The sequence below is a fragment of the Dioscorea cayenensis genome, chromosome 1, assembly GCF_009730915.1.
Source record: "Dioscorea cayenensis subsp. rotundata cultivar TDr96_F1 chromosome 1, TDr96_F1_v2_PseudoChromosome.rev07_lg8_w22 25.fasta, whole genome shotgun sequence".
Taxonomy (NCBI): Eukaryota; Viridiplantae; Streptophyta; class Magnoliopsida; order Dioscoreales; family Dioscoreaceae; genus Dioscorea; species Dioscorea cayenensis.
The window spans coordinates 16,838,155-16,844,843 of record NC_052471.1 but is presented as its reverse complement, the minus strand read 5'-3'; the positions used below and the strand labels follow the sequence as shown (position 1 = coordinate 16,844,843).

The 6,689-nt window shown below is 36.2% G+C and overlaps 1 pseudogene; it reads left to right on the top strand.

Moving 5' to 3' along the window:
* Positions 1 to 1,570: 1,570 nt before the first annotated feature.
* Positions 1,571 to 2,861, top strand: LOC120255882 (annotated as a pseudogene).
* The last annotated feature ends 3,828 nt before the right edge of the window (positions 2,862 to 6,689 follow it).

Genomic DNA, 6,689 nt, shown 5'->3' with positions numbered 1-6,689 from the left:
ACGAGGAAATCTCACTTAGGATTAAACCTACTCTTCTTCGGATTAAACCTACATGGAGGGCTACCAAACATCCAATTTCTTGGCGTGATGATACAAGCATCCCCTTTTAATCCATTCATGACCTAATACATGCGAGCAAGTTACATCTACATGCATCGTTCATAAAAGAGCTACGGATGTTTATATATAAATAATATAACGCATGTCCTAATAAAACTCAATGTCCTAATGGAAACCAAATTCCAATTTAATTCTAATATATCCTAATCATAGATATATTTAGAATTAAAATTTAAATGTCATAATCTTAATCTTAATTGATTATTGGATTATTTTGGACTAGAATGCAAATTCCAAGTTAAATACAAAATGCAAATTACAAAATTGCCCTTGAGAACATATCCCGAGGCATAAATGCAAAATTACAAAATTGCCCTTGAGAACATATCTCGAGGCATGAATGCAAAATTTACAAGATTGCCTTTGAGAACGGATCTTGAGGCGATTTGAGAAAGTACAAATCTTGAAGCGCTTGAACACACATCCCAAGGCAAATTGAGTTAAGTGAATAATAATAAAAAATAAAATAAAATTTTTTTTTAAAATAATAATAAATAAAATAAATCAATATATAATTAAATAATAATAATACTAATAATAAATTCGAAAAAAATAAATTATTTAATTTAAAAATTTGAAATTTGAAATAAAATTAGAAAAAAAGTAATAAATAAATATATAATAAATAAAAATAAATAAATAAAAATTTTAATTTAAAAAAATTTAAATGAAAAATTAATTAGAATCAAAAAATCACAATCGGAAGTTCGGGATTAAGTAAATTTAAAAAATATATATATATAGATAAAAAAATAATAATAAAAATAAAAATAATAAAAAAATAATAAAAAGAAATATAATGAATAAATAATATAAATAAAATATAAATAAATAATATATAAATAAATAAATATAAATAAAAATAATAATAAAAATAATAATAAAAATAATAAAATAATAAAAATAAGATAAAAATAAAAATAAATAATAATAATATAAAAAAAGGAAAAATTTATTAAAAAAATTTGAAATTAAAAAAGTTTTAAAATTTGAAATTTAAAAAAAATATATATATATATATTATTCGCTGTGATTTCACGGGATGGATAAGAAAGGGAGAGATTTCACGGGATGGATAAGAAGGGGAGAGATCTCACGGGATGAGGAAAAAAAAAAAGTGGTGGTCAAAGCTTTTTAAAAAGGGAGGAGGAAGCTGAAGAGAGATTTTTTTGGGTGAGAAAAAAGAGTGAGAAAAAAATAAAAAAAGGAAGAAGGAAAGAGAACGAAAGAAGAGGTATATTTCTCTTCCTATCCCCGTATTCTTATATACATATATATACATAAAAAAATAAAAAAATAAAAAAGATTTTTTTCTTTGCCATGCTTACTGCGTCGCCGTTCTTTGCCATTCATCACCAAGACATGCTCGATGGGTCGAAAATAATGCCGCTAAACATGTCACTGCTCTCAGCTTGTTGTCATCTGTTATCATTTGCTTTGTGTCCCTGCTATGGCCTTGCTGCCGTCGCCGTTAGCCGCCATTCATCACAGAGACATGCTGATGGGTCGAAATAATGCCGCTAAAGCGTGTCACTCTGCCGCTTTGTTATCATTTGCTGCTCTGTCTTTCGTATGCGCCATTGACGCTTCTTACCGCTCATCGCCCTAGATTCTCGAGGAAGCCGGCGCCCGGTCCAGAAGGCACCGGGAGGACCAGTAGCAGAGGCATTACTACCCGCGGAGAGAGAGACCATTTGCTTCTAGTTTCTCTCTCATCCAAGTCCCTGCTCGTGGTGCTTCTGATCTTCGCCTATCAACCACCTCCATCCTTAATTTTAAATCATCTCGCGTTCTTCATTGTTGCTGCGGTCATTACTTCCCTAGACTCCTCGCCTTCCCTGATCCCTGCTTCTGATGACAAGGTCTTGGTTTCAGTTGAGGTCTGCTGAGAATGTTCTCATCGACGTGGAAAGAATGCTGGAAAAGTGGAGTTTAAGCTATGCTGAGGGTCCTTCCTGCAGATGAAGCTTTCCTTCTGTACAGCACAGATGAGTCTATTGATAATCATAAAGTTCTATTATGCTTAGTGAAGTGGATCCTGGTGAAAAATAAATGGAAATGATATGCTTTCTAGCTTTAATGAGTAGGTTTTACCTGCTAGAGAATTTAATGGAATGTGAGAGGGTTTAATTTATGAAACTAGTTTCAAACAATAATTACTGCAGTATGCTGCTAGTGCTCTTTTGTTTATTGAGCGAGGTGTAGATCCTTGCCTTGTTTACTGGAATCGGATCATCCTATTGCATGGGCCTCCTGGAATTCGGAAGACTTCTTTATGTAAAGCATTGGCTCAGAAGCTCTATATACATTTTATTTTCAGTCAAGATATTCTATATGCCAATCGGTAGAGGTTATTGCCCATTCCTCGTTCAGCAAATGGTTTTCTGAAAAGTGGAAAATTGGTTGTTAAAGGTTCAGAATCTTCAGACTCAATTCGGGTTGTTAATGCTTTGTTTACTCAGATGGACAGACCAGAATCATGGCCAAATGTTATTATCAAATATAACTGCAGCAATAGATATTGCTTTTATTGACTGGGCAGATATCAAGGCTTATGTTGGTCCACCCACCCTTCAAGCACGATATGAGATACTAAGGTCATGCCTATGAGAACTTTTTATGTCTTTGGAATCTTAGCACATACACCGAGAAACGATCATCCATTTCTAAACTATTCATCCTCAAAAGAAAAGCTGCATATCTCAAAGCAAGAAAGCAGGAAGGATCATGCCATTTCTTGATTCACTGTGCATAACATCCACGCAAAACAAATAAATAATAATAATAAAAAAAGAATGAAGTGTTTCATTACAATTATTAAATGTGATCGAAGAAAAAAAGAATAAGAAATCTTAAATAAGTCATGCATGCATAAATAAATAAATAAATTCATGCATACATGCACGCATAATAAAATATGAAATTTTTAAAAAAAGGATACTGCGTGATCATGACTTAAAGAGATGGGCCCATCTTTTAAAATATATATATATATATATATATATATATATATAATGCATGCATACTCAGACATTTAGAAGTCAGGATTACCATGCATATGGAAATGACATAAAACAAATTTTTTATGATAGCATGAGATAAGGAAAAAATGAAACATGCATATAAAAAAATGAGCAGTAGGTATGCATGCATATACTCAAGTGGGACCCACCATTTAAATGATGAGTATGGGGTTAAAATATTTTTGCGTGGCTTATGCATACATTAAAAAAAATGCATGTTCATGTTTTCGTAAGAATAAATGATATACACCAATAATAATAACAATAATAAAGAAAAAAGCATGCTATGGTCTCATGACATAAAAAAATGATAATAAAAAGCGAAGAAATCGGCCCACCTTGGAGGGATATACATGGGGATATTTTTAAAAAGAAAATTATTATATGTAAGCATGAACAAAAACATGCATGTTATATGCTCACGGCCCTCTCCAAATAAATAAATAAATAAATATAACCCACTATGATAAGTGTGGATTAAAATAAATAAATTAAAATATATATCTCGAAATGATATGTAAGCAAATGAATAGCAGAGAAATAAGCACTGCTAATTTCAAAGCAACGATAAGGGTGCTCATCTCAATGTCATGGCTAAATTTGTCTCAAAACAACAATGAGACATATTCCCAAAAAAAAAAGAGGGTGACATCAAGACATGCAATATAGTAACAAGATACAATCAGCAGTGACTTGTTTATTTTAAAATGGCAACAAAAATTGCAAAACGACAATGCGGCAGGCAACGCAGTGACAAGGCACAGGCAGCGGCGATGATAAAAATATATATATATAAATGATGTAATAAATATGTTTATATAATAAAATAACAGGATTTAAAATTCACAAATCTTCTTGCTCTTACTTGTACTTTTTGCCCTTAATCGGAGGTTCCTAAGATTTCTAATCTAGGGTAATTAATAATAGAGGCTTGCCTCTATTAGGAATGAAAGAACCCACACAAAACAAATACGATATTTGTGCTTCGATATATCATCTGGTGTCTTTTCATGATGCCAGATGCGTATTTTCGATGCAACAAAGTCTGGCACGCCCGGTGGGGACCCATTTCTCCTCCCATCTTTAAGGCAAAAGTACAAGTAAAGGTATTGTTCCTACATCTTATGAAAGAAATCTAATCATGTTTCTTTTTGTTTTGCAGGAAACGAAGAACAAATGGCACTCAAAAACTCAACCACATCTGGAAGTCCAAAACTCACAATTTTCCTTGGCGAAGAAACTGAGGTGCAACTGCCCAATTACACATTCAACACTGTAGCTGCAGGAGCTGAGCTGACCTTCGGCACCATATCTGAGTCGGTGCAATTCATAAGGAGACCCGCACCTTCGAAGGAGACCCTGACAATCCCGCGGCTTCCATCCAAAAGGCGTCGTCCCAATGTGATTATTCCTGCAACTGGCGAGGATGCTGATGTTAAGGACTCACCAAGACTATCTGTATTTGAGAGGCTATCCCATCCTAAGAGGGTAGTTCACATGAATGATGATGGGGATGATGAACCCACCTTTACCATTACAGCAAAGGGGCGGGAAAGTGGAATTTTCCACTCATCGATGAAGACACACCAAAAGAAGAAAAGTGTGTTTTCGAGGCTCACACAAAGGAGAGTTAAGATTCCAAAAACAAAAGGTGGATTTTTGTGTCGTTCCAAGGGCACAAAAATAATCAGATGAGTACCTTCAATAACTCATTTGAACCTCTTAACCTGGTGAAGAAAAATGTAACCACTGCATACCTGCGTTCCCAACTGAGTGAAAACAAAGTTGGTAGACCTCCAAAGTCCTATCACAGGAATTCATTTGGTCAGAATCTCTATAAGACTTACACAGCATCAAGGAAATTGCAGTCAGAGAAGATTAAACCAAAAGAATTCTATCAAAAGAAGAAGCAATTGATGTCAATAGCGTAGAAGACAGTGTTTGATCGCTTAGCTCCTACAAGAAATCAACCCAAGGTTGACAGGTCTAAATTTCAATGGAGGAGGGAAATGAAAGATGAAGAAATGTCTGATGCAGATGTGGAAGTGCACACTTGTCGTATGGTTACTGAAGCAAGAGGAGATCCTGCACCCGAACAAGAACAACCGGGACCTGTTACAAGATCCCGTAGAAAAGCAGCAGACTCTCTGAATGGGGAAGAAGGTTCCATTCATGTGCCACCACATGAGGAGCAAGGGATAGGGACTAGCCTTCCACTACTCCATATACCAAGGAAACACAAAGAAGTACAGCAACTAAATGAAGATGAAGAGGATGAACCTGTCTTTATTCCTCAAAAGGGACATCATGATACTGAATATCAAAGACTCAATGATAACATGGCAATGTTGATGGAGTCAATGTTACAAATGCAAAAACAAATTAAAGTCCTCATGGAAAATCAACCTGAACAACCAGGAAGATCGAGGAGTCCAACCCGACGGCCGAGAGAAGCCCTGAGGCCAGTTGACCAAGGGGTAACCCCACGGTTTCCTATGGAGAATGTGCAGAGGTCGAGAAGTCCAACACCACCTCCAAAGGAAACCTTCAGGCCAGCAGAACATGGAAGAACCTCTTATGCTCCTGTTCAGGAACAATCAGCTGTAATGACTCGGGAAGAGATACAGCGAATGGTAGTTGCTGAATTAAATCAAGCCAAAGGAATTGAGACAAGGGCAGATGGAGACAAGCCCTATCCTAGCTACCACGACCTGGTGCCTTACCCCAAGGGATATAATGTTCCTAAATTCAAGCAATTTACTGGGATTGGCAATCCTGACCAACACTTGGCTCATTTTGTCACGGCTTGTGGAGATACAAGTGCGAAGCCATCGCTCCTCCTCAGGCAGTTCTCTGCAAGTCTAGCAGGAGTAGCATTTGAATGGTATGCAAATATGCAACCCGAGTTGATTCAAACATGGCAGCAGTTAAAAGATGTATTTCGAGTACGGTTTGGGGGCATAAGTGACAAAATCACAATTGTTGACCTAGTAGCCACTCGCCAAAACAAAGATGAAAAAGTGGTCGATTACATTATGAGATGGAGGAACTTGAGCATCAAATGTGAACAACCACTCGATCAGCAGCAGGTAATGGGTTTATTGCTAGGGAACATTGATAGTTGGATGTCACCTTTCTTGAGTACATATAGCAACACTACATTCCAAGGCTTAATCTCACAAGCTAAAAAATTAGAAAGGACCAACCCGAAGGTGTTGTCCAGTTTCCAAACCACTTCAAGGAGTGACAAAGACAAATCCAAGAAAACAGAAGGTGTCAAGTACACTGCTACTACCTTCAATATTGAGAAGGGGAAAGGCGTAGCAGAGTCCCATAAGCCGGAACAAGCTAAGGTACCTAGCTTAGGTGCTACTGACAATGAGTCAAAACCTCTTCCTTCCTTGAAGGATAGGATGAATAAGAAGTATTCCTTCAGAAGAGATAAAGTGCATAAAATCTTCAAAGATGCTGTGAGAGAGGGTCTACAGCTCCCTCGAATGCAAAAAGACCCGAAGAGCAAAAGCAAGACAGATCATCCCAATTACT